Source organism: Heloderma suspectum, chromosome 4 (assembly GCF_057233095.1).
Source record: "Heloderma suspectum isolate Gila_16-S chromosome 4, 16-S_ref, whole genome shotgun sequence".
In the NCBI taxonomy this organism is placed as follows: domain Eukaryota; kingdom Metazoa; phylum Chordata; class Lepidosauria; order Squamata; family Helodermatidae; genus Heloderma; species Heloderma suspectum.
Genome location: NC_139461.1, coordinates 22103247 through 22120639, shown reverse-complemented (window position 1 = coordinate 22120639; position 17393 = coordinate 22103247). Strand labels below are relative to the sequence as shown.

General features: G+C 45.6%; 1 long non-coding RNA gene across 1 annotated transcript; it reads right to left on the bottom strand.

Moving 5' to 3' along the window:
* Positions 1-7933: 7933 nt before the first annotated feature.
* Positions 7934-12749, bottom strand: LOC146346611 (uncharacterized). The gene is made up of 4 exons (XR_014789983.1): positions 12599-12749; positions 10784-10969; positions 8823-9556; positions 7934-8702 (listed from the first exon to the last, which is right to left on the bottom strand). It is a non-coding gene; the product is annotated as an uncharacterized LOC146346611 (long non-coding RNA).
* Between the last annotated feature and the right edge of the window lie 4644 nt (positions 12750-17393).

Below are 17393 nucleotides of genomic sequence, written 5' to 3'. Positions count from 1 at the left end.
TATCCCCCATCTTGTAACTGTGCATGTGGTTTCTTTTTCCTAGGTGCAGAACTTGGCATTTATCCCTATTAAATGTCATTCTGTTGTTTTCTGCCCAGCGCTCCAGTCTATCCAGATCACTTTGAATTTTGTTTCTGTCTTCCAAAGTATTAGCTATCCCACCCAATTTTGTGTCATCTGCAAATTTGATCAGCATTCCCTGCACCTCCTCCTCCAAGTCATTAATAAAAATGTTGATGAGCACTGGGCCCAGGACTGAGCCCTGTGGTACCCCACTTGTTACCTCTCCCCAGTTTGAGAAGTTCCCATTGATAAGCACTCTTTGAGTCTGATTCTGTAGCCAACTGTGGATCCACCGGATCGTTGTTTCATCTAGCCCACTTTGAGCTAGTTTGCTCATCAGGATATCATGGGGCACTTTGTCGAAAGCTTTGCTGAAGTCGAGGTATATGATGTCTACAGCATTCCCACGGTCTACAAGGGAGGTTACTTGATCAAAAAATGAGATCAGATTTGTCTGGCAGGACTTGTTTTTGACAAATCCATGTTGGCTTCGAGTAATCACGGCATTGTTGTCAAGGTGCTTCCAGATGGATTGCTTTATGATCTGCTCCAGAATGTTCCCAGGGATTGATGTCAGACTGACTGGTCTGTAGTTCCCAGGTTCCTCCTCTTTACCCTTTTTGAAGATAGGGACAACGTTAGCCCTCCTCCAGTCATCTGGCACTTCCCCCGTCCTCCATGATTTCTCAAAGAGAAGAGACAGCGGTTCTGAGAGTTCTTCTGCCAGTTCCTTTATTACTCTAGGATGCAGTTCATCTGGCCCTGGAGATTTGAACTCATTCAAAGTAATTAGGTGTTCCTTGACCATATGCCTATCGATCTCAAGCTGCAATCCTGCCCCTTCAGCCTGTACTTCACCTTTGCCAGGGGGGTCATAGACCCTCTTTTGGGAGAAGTCTGAGCCAAAGTAGGAATTGAGGACCTCTGCCTTTTCTTTGTCATCTGTTATCGTTTTGCCATCCTTATTTAATAGCTGAACCACCATTTCGTTCCTCTGCCTTTTACTATGCACATAGCTGAAGAAAGCCTTTTTGTTGTTTTTAGCATCCCTTGCTAACCTCAGCTCATTCTCAGCTTTAGCCTTCCTGACACCATCCCTGCAATTCTGTGCTATCTGCCTGTACTTTTCCTTTGTTACTTGCAAAGTGGAAGTGGCCTTCTTTCCACTTCCTATATGTGTCCTTTTTTGTTTTCAGGTCATCTCTAAGCTTTTTGTGAAGCCACATTGGCTTCTTCTGTTGTCTTCCACCTTTTCTTCTTGTTGGAATTGTTTGTGATTGTGCCTTGAGAATTACCTTTTTTAAAAGCTCCCACCCATCTTGGACTCCTTTTCTCGTTAGCGACGCTTGCCATGGGACCTTACTGATCATTGTTCTGAGTTTATTAAAATCAGCTTTCCTAAAATCCAGGGTACGCGTTTGACTACCCTCAGCTTTTGCTTCCCTTAGAACCAAGAACTCCAGCACAACATGGTCGCTTTCCCCCAGAGTTCCTGTAACTGCTACTTTATCCACTAAGTCATCTCTGTTGGTTAGGATCAAGTCAAGGATAGCCGATCCTCTAGTTCCTTCCTCTACTTTCTGTAGGAGGAAGTTATCCGCCACACAAGTCAGGAATTTCCTGGAGGGGCCATGTTTTGCAGAACTTGTCTCCCAACATATCGGGGAAATTGAAGTCCCCCATTACTACTACATCATGCTTCCTTAAAACATCGGCTATTTGCTTTTCAAAAGTTTCATCCTTGTCTTCTCCTTGATTGAGTGGCCAGTAGTAGACTCCAACCACCAGGTTCCTTTTATTCTTTGCTCCATTTATTTCAACCCAGATGCTCTCGATGGGGCTACCAAGCTCCTCCTCCTGTATTTCTGTGCAGAGATATGTATTTTTCACATACAGTGCAACCCCACCTCCCTTTCTGTTCCTCCTGTTCTTTTTGAACAAGTTATATCCTTCAATTGCTGTATTCCAGTCATGAGAGTCATCCCACCAAGTCTCAGTTATACCTATCAGGTCATAATTTCCCTCTTGTATTAAGAGTTCAAGTTCATTCTGTTTGTTTCCCATACTCTGGGCATTAGTATATAGACATCGAAGACCATGTGCTTCATAGTCTGGCTTTCTTCCTACATGTGTCTGAAGACTATTATTGGACAGTATCAGAGCTGTTCTCTCTGTTGCAGTGCGTGCACCCACGTCCATTGTTACCCCCAACATTACATCTCCCTTCCCTGTAGGATTCAGTTTAAAGCCCTCCTGATGAAGTTCTTCATGCTGTGGCCAAACACACTCTTCCCAGCCTTTGTGAGGTGCAACCCATCCCTAGCCAACAGCCCATCTTCCAGGAAGTATAGCCCATGGTCCCAGAATCCAAATCTCTCTCGTCGGCACCACCTTCGTAGCCAGTCATTCACCCGGAGTATTTTTCGTTCCCTTTCTGTCCCTCTTCTAACTACTGGAAGGATGGATGAGAAAACTATCTGGGCCCCAAAGTTCTTGAGTTTCCTTCCCAAAGCTTCAAAGTCTGACATGATCTCTTTGTAGCTCTGCTTGGCGGTATCATTTGTTCCCACATGGATGAGAAGAAAGGGATTCCTGTCAGTGGGCTTTATGAGTGCAGGCAACCTTTCAGTCACGTCTCTAATCTGTCCTCCCAGGAGACAACATACCTGGCGAGTGCACGGGTCTTCGCGACATACTTGGGTCCCGATCCCACGCAGCAAGGAGTCTCCCACTACTACCACTCTTCTCTTCTTCTTCTTCTTCTTCTTCTTCTTCTTCTTCTTCTTCTTCTTGTAGGCCTGGGTTTCATCGCCTCTGTTTGACTGACCTTCAGCCTCTTGCTCACTCTCATGCAGGTTCCCCTGTGATTCTTCCTCTGCAGGCTGTCCTCCAGTCTCATCCGCAAGTACCTGGAATCGGTTCCCTGTCTCATAATACTAGAACTTGGGGTCTTCCAGTGACGCTGACTGGTGGGAGATTCAGGACAGATAAAAGGAAGTACTTCTTCACACCGTGCATAGTCAAACTATGGAATCCGTTACCACAAGATGCAGTGATGGCCACCAACTCGGGTGGCTTTAAAGGGGATTAGACAAATACATGAAGGAGGGGGAGGAGGGGGAGGAGGCGGTGGTGGCGGCAGCTAACACTGGCTATGAGTCGTGATGGCTATATCCTACCTCCAAAATTAGAGGCTGTGTGTCTCTGAATAGCAGTCATTGAGGAACAATGGTGGGGGTGTGTAGGGATGGCGGAGAATTCCGCCATGAATCTCAGTGAGGCCAAATGCCAGTGCATTCAGCCCCCAAAATCTGTGGCGGAATGAAGCCCCCCATCCCCACCCACCCCGCAAAAGGCATGCAAAAGGGAGCACCTACCTGGTGCAGTTCGCGCTACTTTGCAAATGGCGGCCGCATCTGCGACCGCCATTCACTTCACGATTTTTCACCGTGATAGGCTACGTAAATACTTACGTAGCCTATCACGGCTAACGCAGGGTTGCCATTTGCATATGGGGGAAAAAAGGGAATGCAAATGGCAGCCGCCATAACTGCCACCATTTGCGTTCCCTTGTTTTCGCCGTGATAGGCTACATAAATATTTACGTAGCCTATCATGGCCTTCGCAGCAGTGGCTGGATGTCGCTGCGGGCGGCCCCGGCCGGCGGCTCCATGGAGTCACCGAGGAGCGGAGCCAGCCAGTGAGGATTTCGGAGGAAGGGACAGAGCGCCTCCTCCCCACCGTGGATGTCACGAAATGAAACAGGTGAGTTGTTTCGTACACCCCTAGCGGTGCGGAGGGGGTGCTATTGCACTCATGTCCTACCTGTGGGATTCCCAGGGGCACCTGGTTGGCCACGGTGAGAACAGAATGTTGGAATAGATAGGCCTTTGGTCTGATTTAGCATGGGTCTTCTTATGTTCTTATGTCATTCTTGCAACAAATCCTGGAAATTTAGGCTGGAGCCTTTTACAGACAGCTTATAGTATAGCCGTCTTTGCCTGTGGTATGTGTACATTGATTTTTTTTTGTATCCCATGATGGTCAAATTTTATTTTGTTTTGCTTTCTTTATTTCATTTCATCAAACCTTTCCTCCAAGAACCTCAAGGCAACAAACATGGTCTGCCCTGCCCCCAATTCTATCCTCACAGCAACCCTGTAAGGTAGGTTATGTGGAGAGATAGTGACTGGCCCAAAGTCACCCAGTGAGCTTCATGGCTGAGTGGGAGATTTGAACTTGAGACTCCCCAGTCCTGGTCCAGCACCAACCACCACACCACAGTGACTCTCAGGTTTTGAGAGGGGGGGACTGTAATACTTCAAAACTCTGCAAAATCTATTTGAGCAGAGACCATTTTGTGATTTCAGGGAACTTAATTTGCATGTACGCGATGGGTAATGATGGCTGTTAGGCAGAAAGGCTATGGGTTTGTTCTGCCAGTGCACTAATCTGATTTTGAATATATTTTCCTATTGCTCTTATTATGTTGTATGCCGCCTTGAGCGCTCTACAAGTGGAAAGGTAAGTGAGAAATCCACCAAATAAACACATAAATGGAAAGTGAGATTTAAATCTACCAAGATAAACAAAATAAGCACCACTTTCAATCTTCCCAATGAACTACTTGTTTCCCAGTATCGTTTTGGATTTTCCAGTGGTGCTTTCTTGACACATCTCTGCTAAGGCAAAAGAGACAGACCTCTTTTTTAGGATCCATCCTCCCTTCCAGATCATCTTCATACAGGATGCATTTTTCAGTGCAATAAAGAATAATGCACTGGTAGGGAGCCACAACTGCTAAAGAAGCAACCTGTCCTCTCTCCCTCCCATTCCCCTACTACCTTATTTCTCAGCCTGCACTCTTAGGCACAAAGGTCTCTTTGCCATTTGCATCTCAAACGCTTGCATTTTATGAGAGCTGCCGAAAAGCGGAAAACGCTGGGTGACAGCTCCTCAATTGGAGACAAGGCAGCCCTCCACGGGCCTGTATATATCTCTTTTTTTTTTTTTAAGTGAAGCCATAATACACATAAAACTCTAATGTGCCTCCAAAATTACCTCATCTTTTATTTAGAGGTTATTCCGCCCTTGTCTTTCTTTATAGCTCTTTATATGACTGAAATGGGGAAGCCGGACAAAATGAGGCAATTTCTGTTACCAAGCAGAACAGGGGTTTACAGTCAAAGTTAGACACAAAAAAGAGAGAATGATTCCTCCCCATCACCATTTTAGTCAGCTTCACTGTTGTGAATTTCTTTCTACTCTGCTTAGTGGCAACAATGGTCTTTTACAGCAGGGGTGGGCAAACTGTGCCTTCAGGCCATATGTAGCATTTGGCTTAATTTCAAAATCCCTCTGAACTGATGTTCAGACCTCTGGCTGGGCAGGGGAAAAAAGGGAGAGAGATAAGGGGGTATCAGAAAGAGAGAAAGAGAAAAAAGTTGTTGAGAAGAGAAGAGAAGAGAAGAGGTGGCTGAGAAAGAGAAAGAGAGAAAAGGGGTAGCTGAAAGAGAGAGAAAAGGGGTGCCTGAAAAAGAGAGAGAAAGAGAAAAGGATGGCTGAAAGAGAGAGAGAGAGAGAGAAGAGAGAAGTGTCAAAAAGAGAAGGAGTGGCTGAAAACCTCTCACTCTCAGAGAGAAAGTGGGTGGCTGAAAAAGAGAGAGAAAGGGATGGTTGAAAAAGAGAGAAAAGAAAAAAAGAGGGTGGCTCAAAAAGAAAGAGAGAAAAAGGTGGTAGGAAGAGAGAGAAAAGACTGGAAGATAGAGAGAGAAAAGGGGTGGCCCTGCCCTCTTTTGGCTCTGGCCCTGCCTACTGCCAGCATACAGCCTCCAATAGATTACCTCTGAAGAAATATGGTCTTCAACAGAAAAAAGGTTCCCCAACCGTGTTTTACAGGAAGGTGGGAAAGGAGAAAAAAAAAATCGGAAGTGAAATGTGTGGTTAAATTGCCCACTACTCACATTATGGCACTTTAACATTAAGCAACAGGATGCCACTGCCTATATGAACATCTTCCTGCAACATATATTTATTTCTTTTACATTTATTTACTATAGAGATCCTTGTCCTTCACTCAGGTTCAGAGAGCAAAATTCAATTTTATTTTATTTTTATTTATTTTTTAAAAGGGAGGGGGAACAATTAGAATGAACAAACATATTACAACCAGCAAAATCTAAAAAGAGCAGCATTAAACCAGCAGAGATAAAATAGATTCACAGCACAATCCTATGCATTTCTAATCAGAAGTAATTCCCATCAAGTTCAATGGAGCTTATTCATAGGTAAGTGTGTAAAGGACTGCAGCCTAAATTAAACAATTTGAAAGCCTAGAGAAATAAAATGGTATTTGCCTGATGCCAGAACAATATCAAAGGAGGCACCAGGCAAGCCTCCCTGGTGGAGAGTATTCTATCATCTGGGCATCACCACTAGAAATGTTTCTACACATGCCTGTTAATCTGCTGAATCTACTTTCACTTTTGTCGCCGAACTGTGATCTCAGCACTATATGAAGAGTGTTTCCTTTCATGCTTTTCCACTATATAACCTCCAGGTGGCACTGTGGCACAGCAGAAGAGCAAAATACACAAGTAGAAAAAGTGTTTCCTTTCGCTTTCACAAATAATACTGCATTTCCCCTGATCTTAAGAAATCTCGCCAGAAGTGCTGGCCTGGTGCAAACTCTTGTGCCGCCTGAAGCAGAACTTGCACTGTGGCTGCCACTGTATAATCCTCTGACCACCAGCCCCAGCCCAGAGAGCCCGCTGCCTTTCCTTTCTGCCAAGTGGGGGCCCTCTGGGCTGGGCTGACAGCAGGGAAGCGGCGCAATTTGCCGCTCTTCCAGCTCCACCACCTCATGCAGTTGCCTCACCCTGGTTAACGGGTGGGCCAGCTCTGAAAGATGCTGTTTAAAAACAGAAGTGAAACTGGAGGGTCATGACATCATCTAAAGAACTTGTAAAAAATCAATGAGCACACAATAAATGCCTTGTGCAGAAAAGCTCTAAGAAGGCCCTTTCTCCAATAGCTAATCCCCAAGACCTTTGATGAGAGGGGAACCACTGTTAAAGATCATAGCAGACCGGCAGGCACACGGGAAGAAAGGTGGTCGTTCCAGTACCCAGAACCCAGGGGAGGCTGGTGGCTCCAGTTTTGGAGGGGCAGAAATTCCATTGTGGGTTTTAGTTACACCCAGCCAGAACTCTAAAGGAGCTATTCAAAATGCTGGACCCATTTGGGGGATAGGGTTCAGCACCTTGGATAGATCCTTTAGACTTCTCGCTGGTTGTAACTAAAACCCAGAATGGAATTTCAGACCCTCCAAAACTGGAACCACCAGCCTCCCCTGGCTGCACCCAAGCCATGAAGGGCTTTCAAGGTGAAAAATGGCACTTTGAAATGAGCCTGGAGTACAAACAAACCAGTAGCCAGTGCAATATTTCAGTGCAAAAGATCTTGAACTTTCAGGATTCATTGCCACAAGATGTTACACTAGCCATTTGCAAAAGTGCCATCAGAAGGGGATTTGATATTCAAGGAGGATAGCTGTGAAATGGCCCCCTTCTTTAGATGACCATGTGTATCAGTTCATTCACTGCAAAATGCATTAAGCCAGCCCTGCTGCGTTTGGCCACTGTCACTGGCTACAAACACTTCTCTGAACAGAGGCTGCAGCTGATTTTTGTAAATCGTATTTAATACAGTAGGTGGGGGTAGTTCATGCTGTTAACCACAAAGAGACTTGAGGCTTGTTTTCAGATGAAACATTTCACAAGGAAAATTCTCAGAAAGATCTTTAGTGTCAGGTCTCCCTTTCGTCCCTGCCGAACTTCAATAGCCAAATCAAAACACAGACAAGAGGCTTCTATCCAGGACTCTTTAATCCTTTTACTTCAATGGGTCGTACAGATGCTAATTGTCAGTAACTCACAGTCTACAAAGGAAAAGCCTTCAGGGAGTTCAAAGGGAAACCAGGAAGGTTGAAAGTTGCCTACCGTTTCAGAAAAGGTGGGCACGCTTCCCTAACTTAAGGGGGGGGATCTCCCTCTGTCTCGTGAGGTATCTACGCATAGCTGTTCCCGCCGAGCCAATCGGGCAGATCGCCTAAGCTGCCATCTCTCTCTTGGCCGTGCGTTTGCACCTGGAGTCTAAGAATTCAGGCTGCCCAAGCCCCACCTCTCCCTGTTCACTATCTCTCATGGGGTGTGTGAAGAGAGGCTCTCTCCGTTCAGCTGGACTATTGAAACCTGAGGAGTTTGTCTCCCCCTGTCTGGAAGAGTCTGGGAAAGTTCCTCCTCCACATTTTATGGTTCCTCTTTGGAATCTGAGCTGCTCTGCCACTGTCTATGCTCAGAGGCACCCCTGACATTTAGGATACTTGTGAACTAGATTAGCTATTCACATAAATTTTTGGCCTGTAAGCCCTACCAGCAGGACTGGCTCCAACTGTCCCTGGGGTCAATCCCACTGATTATTATAGTGCTTCCTCTCTCCTACCAGCTGTACCTCCCTGCTGTCTATTTACAAGGACTTCTGGGACTGGTCATTACTGAGAAAGTATGTCACTAGGACTCGTTGTATGAGAGACAGAGAGATTGGTGCTTCCCTGTCTGATGGCTGGGCAACCTGTATCCCTCCAGATGTTTTGGCCTACAGGTCCCATCAGCCCTAGGCAGTATAGCCAATGGTGAGGAATGATGGGTGTTGCAGGCCAAAACATCTGGAGGGATATAGGTTGCCAACCCCTGCACCACTTTTCAAAATGCTGCTCATTCCACTTTAATGCTGTTTCTGATTGCATCAGCAAATCTCACACAATCTGGACAAAAATACATAGATCTAAAGAAATAAGTTTCCATTAATATTCTCAAGCATGTTCTGCAATTTACCCTCAATTTTCCCCTTGTGGTAAAAGGGCTGCAGCCTAGGCAAAGTGTACCCCTCTCTCACCTCATGCTTGGACCTGTCTGAGTGCACCACAGGGCACTGGAAACCTCCCAAAGGAAAAAAGTTGGCAACCCTACCTACAAAGTTATAACCAGCCACACCTCACACCCTCAGAGCCAAGTTGGTTGCTTTGCATTTTCTCTCTGTGTTAAGGTAGCCACTTACATGACACCCAAAAAGAGGGAACCAATTGGCATAATATTTGCATACATATGCACATTATGTGTATATAGGTGGAAATGTTAAAAGAGTTTAAATCAAAATACATCTCACCATAGTGAGGAAGATTGTGACCAGGTGACCTGTGGCCTGCTCAGTCTAACAACCAGGTGGTGACTGTTGATGGGCAGCTTCAAGGCCCCTGTTGTTCTCCTTCCTTATGGTTCTTCGACTTTAAACCAGACTTGAACTGGATACCGTCAACTAGAGGATTGTCCTCTGCAAAGTAGGCCATCCAGCCACCCTACATATGAGACGTCACCACAAACGTTGCAACAGTTTATATACATATTTGTACTCATGTGGAGTTATCATGCAAGACCTGTAATGCAAGAGGCTGAGATAAGGGTACTGTGGAAAAAATGAAGGGAAGGCTGGAGAGAGAATGAGGAAATGATAAGAAAAGCAGAGTGGCTGGAGAACTTTATCTCCAGATTTCCAAACATTTACAAAAGAGTGTTGGAGACAACTGTACTGATTGGAGGTAGGGTAAGATTTCAGTGTGATGATAGGACTGGAATGAATTGAGACTCTGCTATTTAGAAATATACAAATAAAAGAGGGCAAAATTCAACTAAGCACATACCAAAGTGTGTTACAGGTTTACATTATTGTTATCATCATCATTATCATCACCATTAGTATCATTATGAACATCCTCAGTCTTTATTTGAAATACAACATTACAATAAGGGCAGCGCAAACCTATGCATGTTTAGACAGAAAAAAGTCCTACAACTCCCAGCATTTCCCAGCCATGGCTGAGAAATGCTGGGAGTTGTAGGACTTTTTTCTGTCTAAACATGCATAGGATTGTGCACTAAAAGAACTTGTATTCCAAGACATTTGGTCCATAATAAATTCAACCCTTCCCTTCAGAAGAGAAGACTGAGGGGAGATATGACGGCGCTCTTCAAATACTTGAAAGGTTGTCACAGAGAGGAAGGCCAGGATCTCTTCTCAATCATCCCAGAGTGCAGAACACGGAATAATGGGCTCAAGGTACAGGAAGCCAGATTCCGGCTGAACATCAGGAAAAACGTCCTGACTGCTAGAGCAATATGACAATGGAACCAATGACCTAGGGAGGTGGTGGGCTCTCCCACCCTGGAGGCATTCAAGATGAGGCTGGACAGCCATCTGTCAGGGATGCTCTGACTTGGATTCCTGCATTGAGCTGGACTCGATGGTCTTATGGGCCCCTTCCAACCCTACTATTCTATGATTCTATGATTCTTCCCAAACTGATAAAAGAGATAAATATATCTGCACTTGATTATGGTTTTCACTGTTGGTTGGCCAAGACCAAGGAGCCAAATTTCAAGCATGACTGTCCATTGGATCGCACCAGCAAATCAGATGCAGTCATTTTTGAGCTGAAGCTGGGTTGCCCCCACCCCCCACACCTCTTGCTCTCTCCTCCTTTCATTGGCCTCTGGCTGCCCTAATGGTTCTGGGAATCCTCCCTCCTGCTTTTGGAACTGGACTCATTGGATTCAGTCAGTTGTATCACAGCACCCATTCCCTGCTACTTGAAATAGAGACCTACCACACAAGGTTGTTGACAGGGAGCACAGAAAGACAATAAAATGGTTTGTAGTCGAAATGCTAGCACAGCTTGCTGAAGTTGTATGCAAGCTTCCAAGTTACTCAGAGCTCTTAGTAAAGCTGGCAGGGAGTATGCTCTGGGATGTGTTCTGGAATGTTGTCCATTTTCTGTCAGGCTTCTCAAGCTCTGTAAAAGGAAGATGGGGCTTTATTACTGACAGCTAAGTTACCACCTGAACACACTCATTTCTAATGTTGGAGAGAGCAATAGACTGCTTAGCTGATGACAAGAGACAACCAAGCTCCTTTATTCTTAACAACAAATTGAATTATCACCAGGCCAAAAACATAATTTGATTATGACCCTTCATAGCTGCCTTTTGCATTTCAATCCAAAGTGGCAGGAAATGTTCACCAATCTAATCTTTCCCCCAGTTCCTGCTTGTTTTAGTACATCACAGGCCTAGCTGACAGGCAACAACGGACCTTGAAGGAGTTCTATTTAAGGGGTGTTAAATGGTTTTGAATGTATTCCAATTGCCTGTGCACTGGAAATCACCAAAATGATGCCAGAAATAAACATATAAAGAGCCGCTTGGTATGTAAAGTTTTTTACGATGAAAAACTGAGAAACCATCACTGAGATCTCAGTAGTGGCCAAGGGACATTTTCACAGGAATACCATGACTGCCAGGTCTCAGCCTTCGACCCCAAGACTCAGGCTTTCAGGTTCATGCTCTGGGCAGCACGTTAAAGTACTGGGTCAACAGCTAGCCTGCACGTTTGATGGCTTCTTCTAGTGCACAGGTGTGCTAGACTAGCTGATGCCTGGCCTGCCAGTATGGAAGCTCCTGTAAATGCAGTTATATAAACACACCGTGCAGACAAAGACTTCACCAGACACAACCTGGCCATATCATTTCTAAAAGTGATGTGCCAAAAATTTTGCTTCTTCCATTTTTGGCTTTGGGGGGAGGGGAGCAAAATGAAAACACTAGCGAAAGAGGCTGGGAGATGCAAGAATTCTGGAGAATTTTCTCCTTGGGGAGGGGGACAGGGTTTCCACATACATTTTTAAGGGTAGGTGATCCTTGAAGGGACTTATTTCTATTATTTTATTGTTTAAAAAAATACCCCCTGCACTTTGAGGAGCCCAGGACTCTTCCCCAGCCTGGCAGTTCATTCTGAACTCCCAGGAGACCATGTGACCTCGCCCTCTCCAATAGGCGTTCGGGAAGAACTCCCAGCTGGAGAAGAATCCTGGGCTACTGTGAGTGCAGGGGGTGTTCTTAAAAAAAATAAAAAAATAGAAAGGAGATGCCCTCAAGAATTACCTACACTTAAAAAAAGGTATGTGGAAACCCAGTCCCCCTCCCCAAAGAGAAAATTCTCTGAAATTCTCCCCCTTCCTACAAAAGAGGCAGAAAAAACAATGCCTCTGTTGCAGGGAGAGGAAAAGTTCCCAAAAATAGGGGACAGGATTTGGCCCAGCACTAGTTTCTAATCTGCTGGACAAAGAAGCATGGAAAGCAGCAACAAGCGCTTTAAAAAGCATCTCACTCCTCATTCATAAGAGGTTTTCAATTTCCTCCCTCCCCCAATTAAAAAAGTGGGGTTCCCCCCTGATTCCCCACCCCCATTTTCCTGGGTCTTCTCTTGTCTGGCTCAACTGCTTTACCACTGGAAAATACCTCCGGGTATGGGGGCATGAAGGCATCACCAAAAAAGTGGACAGTTTGCATATATTAATTTTTATCTATGGATGCAAATTTGGAAATAATTATCGTGTGCTGAATCAAAATGCAAAACATCTCACCATAATGGAGAACACTATGACCAGGTGACCTCCTGTGCGCCTTGCTCAGTCTGCTGTCCAGGTGCCAACCTTGGATGGGCAATTTCCAGACCTCTGGGCTCTCCCTTCTTCTCTTTAAGCCTGGACAGCTCTTCAGATAGAAAACTGTCCCCTGTAAAATAGGCACATGGCCACCCTGCTCCCACATCCAACCTACATAGCCAATCTTCAATTTTTAGGCATTGGTATCCCTCTGATATCTATCACAAGTCCTACCTCTTGTAGCTCTTGGGTGACCAGCTTCAAACATAGACAGGGCTCTTGCACCCTTAATAGCTGTGCAGAAAAGGGGATTTCAGCCGGTGTGGCTTGAATGCCAAGCTACACCCACTGAAATTCCTTCTTCTATACAGCTATTAGAGATGTAGGAACCATGCCCTCAGGGCTGGCCCTACCATTAGGCAAAGTGAGGCGGTTGCTTCAGGCAGCAGATGTTGTGAGGTGGCAGCAAGGTGTTAGAAAAGAGAGCTGTGGGTCATGTGGGCTTGTCTAGCCTGCTGCCATCATCTGCACTGGAGGACACTGTCCCATCATCAGTGCAGAAGAACGATTCAAGTGCTTTTGTACGTGCAATGGGAGGGGCACCCTTTTGTTCTTTGCCACAGGTAACAAAATATCTCCAGGTGGCTCTGCTTGCCCTCTTTTGCATCCAGCCACCCTTTGATTCAAGCTTCAGGATACTGAAGATGTAAGATCCTAGAGAGGAAGGGACTTCTGAGCCTTGAACTGTTGTCTGATAGGCAGAAACTAAATATCCCCCCCCCAAAAAAAAAACACATGTGCATGCATTTTCTATGTGGGTGAACACTGGAGCTGTTGGGTGTCCTCCCTAGCTGTGGAAAACTCAGGAGTTCTCACCTGCTAAAGAGCTTTGAATGTCTAGTGGCTTGGGCAAATTCTGAAACAAAGGGCTTAGCTGCAAAAATATGTAAGAAGTTAAATGCTATGGTTATTGGTAAATGGGAATAGGCCAATCCCCCAATGCCTGGTCTGTGGGGGGCGGTGTCTGCTGCAGGGTAATTCGGGCTGCTTGGGGTCCGCAGATTTCTCTGGAGCCCTGCCACATCCATAGGGGTTGACGGAATGGCTCTCCATCTTTCTAAAAGACATGATAGGCTAATGGTGGCTGCCATTAGCCTATCGCAGGAAAATTACAGCTGCAAATGGCATATTTTACGCCATTTGCAGCTATAATGCACTTACTTTTACATAAATTGCAGCTGTTTAAAGATGTACTTATATAAAAGTAAGTGCTTTACGGACGCAAATGACATAGAATACTCCATTTACGGCTATAATTTCCCTGCAGTAAGCAAATTGCAGCCGCCATTAGCAAAACGCATCTTTTAGAAAGCTGGAGAGCCGCCCCACAGGAACTCTTGCAGAAACAAGAGGTCAGATACTTTGGAATCTGGCCTCATTTGAGTCCATGGTGGATTTCTCCAGCATTTTTCTTAGTAAGGCAGAGGGAGCAGAAATGGCATGGGGAAAAGACCTGAATTGCACTACCAGCTCAGAACAGTGGTAGCACTATGTTGAGCCCCCATGAAGTCTGTGTCACATAGAATGAAAGGAAATGCATTGAAGATGAGGCACAGATAGTATGTTACGCCCGTAAAGGAGAGCTATTTTAATTGTCATGTGAACTCTAGTTGTCAGAGGTATGGAAGCACCTACCTGCATATGTGGTGGGATTGCCCACTGGTGCAATGGTTTTGGGTCCAGGTCTTTGCCTTCGCCAGTGGGGTCACAGAACAAGATATAATGCTATCTGCAAAAGCGGGACTACTATCTCTTTACATAGACTCTAATACACATATAAGACATAAGAAGCTCCTGTTTTTCTGGACAGCAGCCAGATTGGTCATAGCTGCTAACTGGAAATCAGCAAATGAACTTTCTCTTATCATATGGAAACAGAAAATTTGGGACCTTGCACTGATGCAGAAACTCACTAAACATCTTCAGGTACAAAGAGGCCAAGCGGAAATTAACACTTTTAGGGCACAGCCCTATGCATGTTTAGACAGAGAAAAGTCCTACAACTCCCAGCATTCCCCAGCATAGCATAGCTGGCTGGGGAATGCTGGGAGCTGTAGGACTTTTCTCTGTCTGAACATGCATAGGATTGCACCCTTAATGGACTATGGTATCACTTTATTGAATTTGCTAACACTGAGAAGAATGCACAACAACCTCCTAAGACTCATGGAACACTATAGCATGATCTATTAGGATGAGTGATAACTTTATCTTGCTGATACCAGAGATCCTGAGTGATCAGAAAGACGGTAAAGAAATTGACTCAGATGTGGTGTATCTGGATTTGTTACTGTTCACTGTTACTTTGAAAAATTCAATTAAGCCAGCAAGCAAGCTCAAGAGTCCTGACATTGGACTATCTCTCATCGGGACTCAGGGCCTCCCCAAGACACTTTGCCATCTGAGGCGAAGGACAAGTCCCCCCACATCACCACTAGTCCATGTACAGGAACTGACCAGACTGGCAATTTAACACAGAATCACTCTATGCACCTAAGGCAGCACACCTTAGGGGACACAGGTCAGGCTATGGTACCCAGCGAGCGCTGGCCCCAAACACCTTGCCGCCTCCCGAATCTGCTGCCTGAGGCAACTGCCTCATTCTGCCTAATGGCAGGGCCGGTCTTGTTGGGACTCTAAAACAGGGATATAAAATCAAAATCCTACATGTGCCGGGTTAGGAGTAAGACTCATTGAAGTCAGTGGCATTTCCTTCCAAGTTAACATGCATAGGCTTGGGTTCCACAGGTTAACTTTGGGTTGTTTAACCCATGAATAACCCATAGTGTCTGGGTTCACACGTCATGAAGCAACCTATGATTGGGGCTGATTGGAAGTTCCATATTCAAAGCAGCAGCAGCATGTGTATAACACATGACACCCCCCCCCCGAAAGGTAGCAATCTCATGGGTGTGGTTGCCAACTCTTTTTAGAAGGCCCTGCTCCTGTGCCTTCTGCAGAGGCTCACCTGCAACCGTCACACTTCTGTTCATCCAATGAATAACGTCACCGACACTCCAAATCCTCCAGACCAAGCTACTGCAAAAGGCATCAAGACCAGGGCAGCACAGTTTTGTCTGGACAGTTGGCACCTCCATTCAAGGATGCAAGCAGCACAGACACAGCACCTAAGAAGAGCCACATACAGGCAAAGGAAAGCCCATTGCAGGGGGGAAATGTATAAAGGTACTCTGACTCAAAACAGGCTGGCCAAAACGTATTTTCTGAGAGTAAGGCAGTTTTGCTCTGAGTTTGGAAGCAATAAAAGAGGTCGAGCAGTCGAAAGAATCTTGCTCCGCTTATCACAAAAATCAGAACAAACCAGATGACTCACACACTTTCCCCAGAGCCGAGCCCCACCCCTCCGCTTTTGCTCCCTTGGCCACTAGAGGGCGCGATTACTTCAGTTTAGCCGGCGGGCGGGAAGCAGCGCCGTTTACAAGAGGAAAGGCCTGCGAACCGGGCTTGACAATACTTGTGCAAACACGAGAGCCGTTTGAGTGTGCAACAAGTGGGTGCCTCCACCTTTTAAGGGCCTTTTAAGGGCGTGCCTGCCGTCTAAGCCTGCCAGCAGCCTCTCGGTTGTGTTCTTGACTTGCCAAGGAGCTGATGCAAAGCAGATAGAGGTTGGTCTGGGGACCGAATCGAAGATATCGCTTTTTATTGGTACCAAATCCAAGAAATCGCTTTTTATTTTTAGACACGTTCTAGTTGCAGTGGCTGCTTTAGAGGAAAGGGAGTTAAATTTTAGATTTGTCCTAGAACGACAGAGCGAGCGTTTACGCTGGTGTTACCTTACCTGACCCTATGCCTGTTTACTCGGGAGTATGTGGCACTAAATTTCAAGAGAGTTTACTGCTGATTAACCAGGTTGAGAGTTTTCGGCTTAATCTGTTTTGCTAATCTAATAAATTGCATATTTAAAGTCACACCTATCCAACCCCTTTTGTTATGCTGGATTTTCTCCAGCTGAATGGGGCTTTTGACCAAGTGTTGATGTCATCTCGTTTACCACTTTAAAAGAAGCTGCAGCTGATAACAAGCTCGAGTCAGCTGAAAAGGGTTTGGGGCGGAGGAGGTGGGAAATAATAGAACGAAATGCATTGCAAATTGATAGTCTGGGGAATAAGTGAGTATTTGATACAGACCGAACTGGGTGGGTAGATAAAAGGTATGAGGCAAAAGGCAAGCCCCTTCTCCCCCCCCCTTTTTTTCTTTCTTTCTTTCTTTCTCTTTCTTTCTTTCAACAATGGGCTGTTTATACTTAACCCGATTCAATCCAAACGGAATAGTTGCTTTGTAACTCTTCGCTTATCGCCAAAATCTAATCTGCAAGGGGCCTTGCCCCCCCCCCCTTCAATAGCATGAGACCCAACCCTTCCAAGACAGAGATTTAGCATTTAAATCGGCTGCATTGGGTCTAACCCGGCTTAATCGTGCCAATTTCAAAAACTAGGAGTCTCGCTGGGTTTCGGATTAACCCAGTCCATGAGCCAATTAAATTGGAATCCCCTGAGGTCATGTAACGAATGCGTTCTTCACACACTGCTTCGTGGGATTCACTGCACAGCCCTGCGCATGTTTCCTCGGAAGTCAATGCCACAATGTTCAATGGGATTTACTCTCGGCTAACTGTGCGTAAGCGTGTGCAGCCCAAACCCGTTTAGACGCAGCTCGCTCCTTTTAAAAGGAGTGGGACGCAGACTGGTCCGTC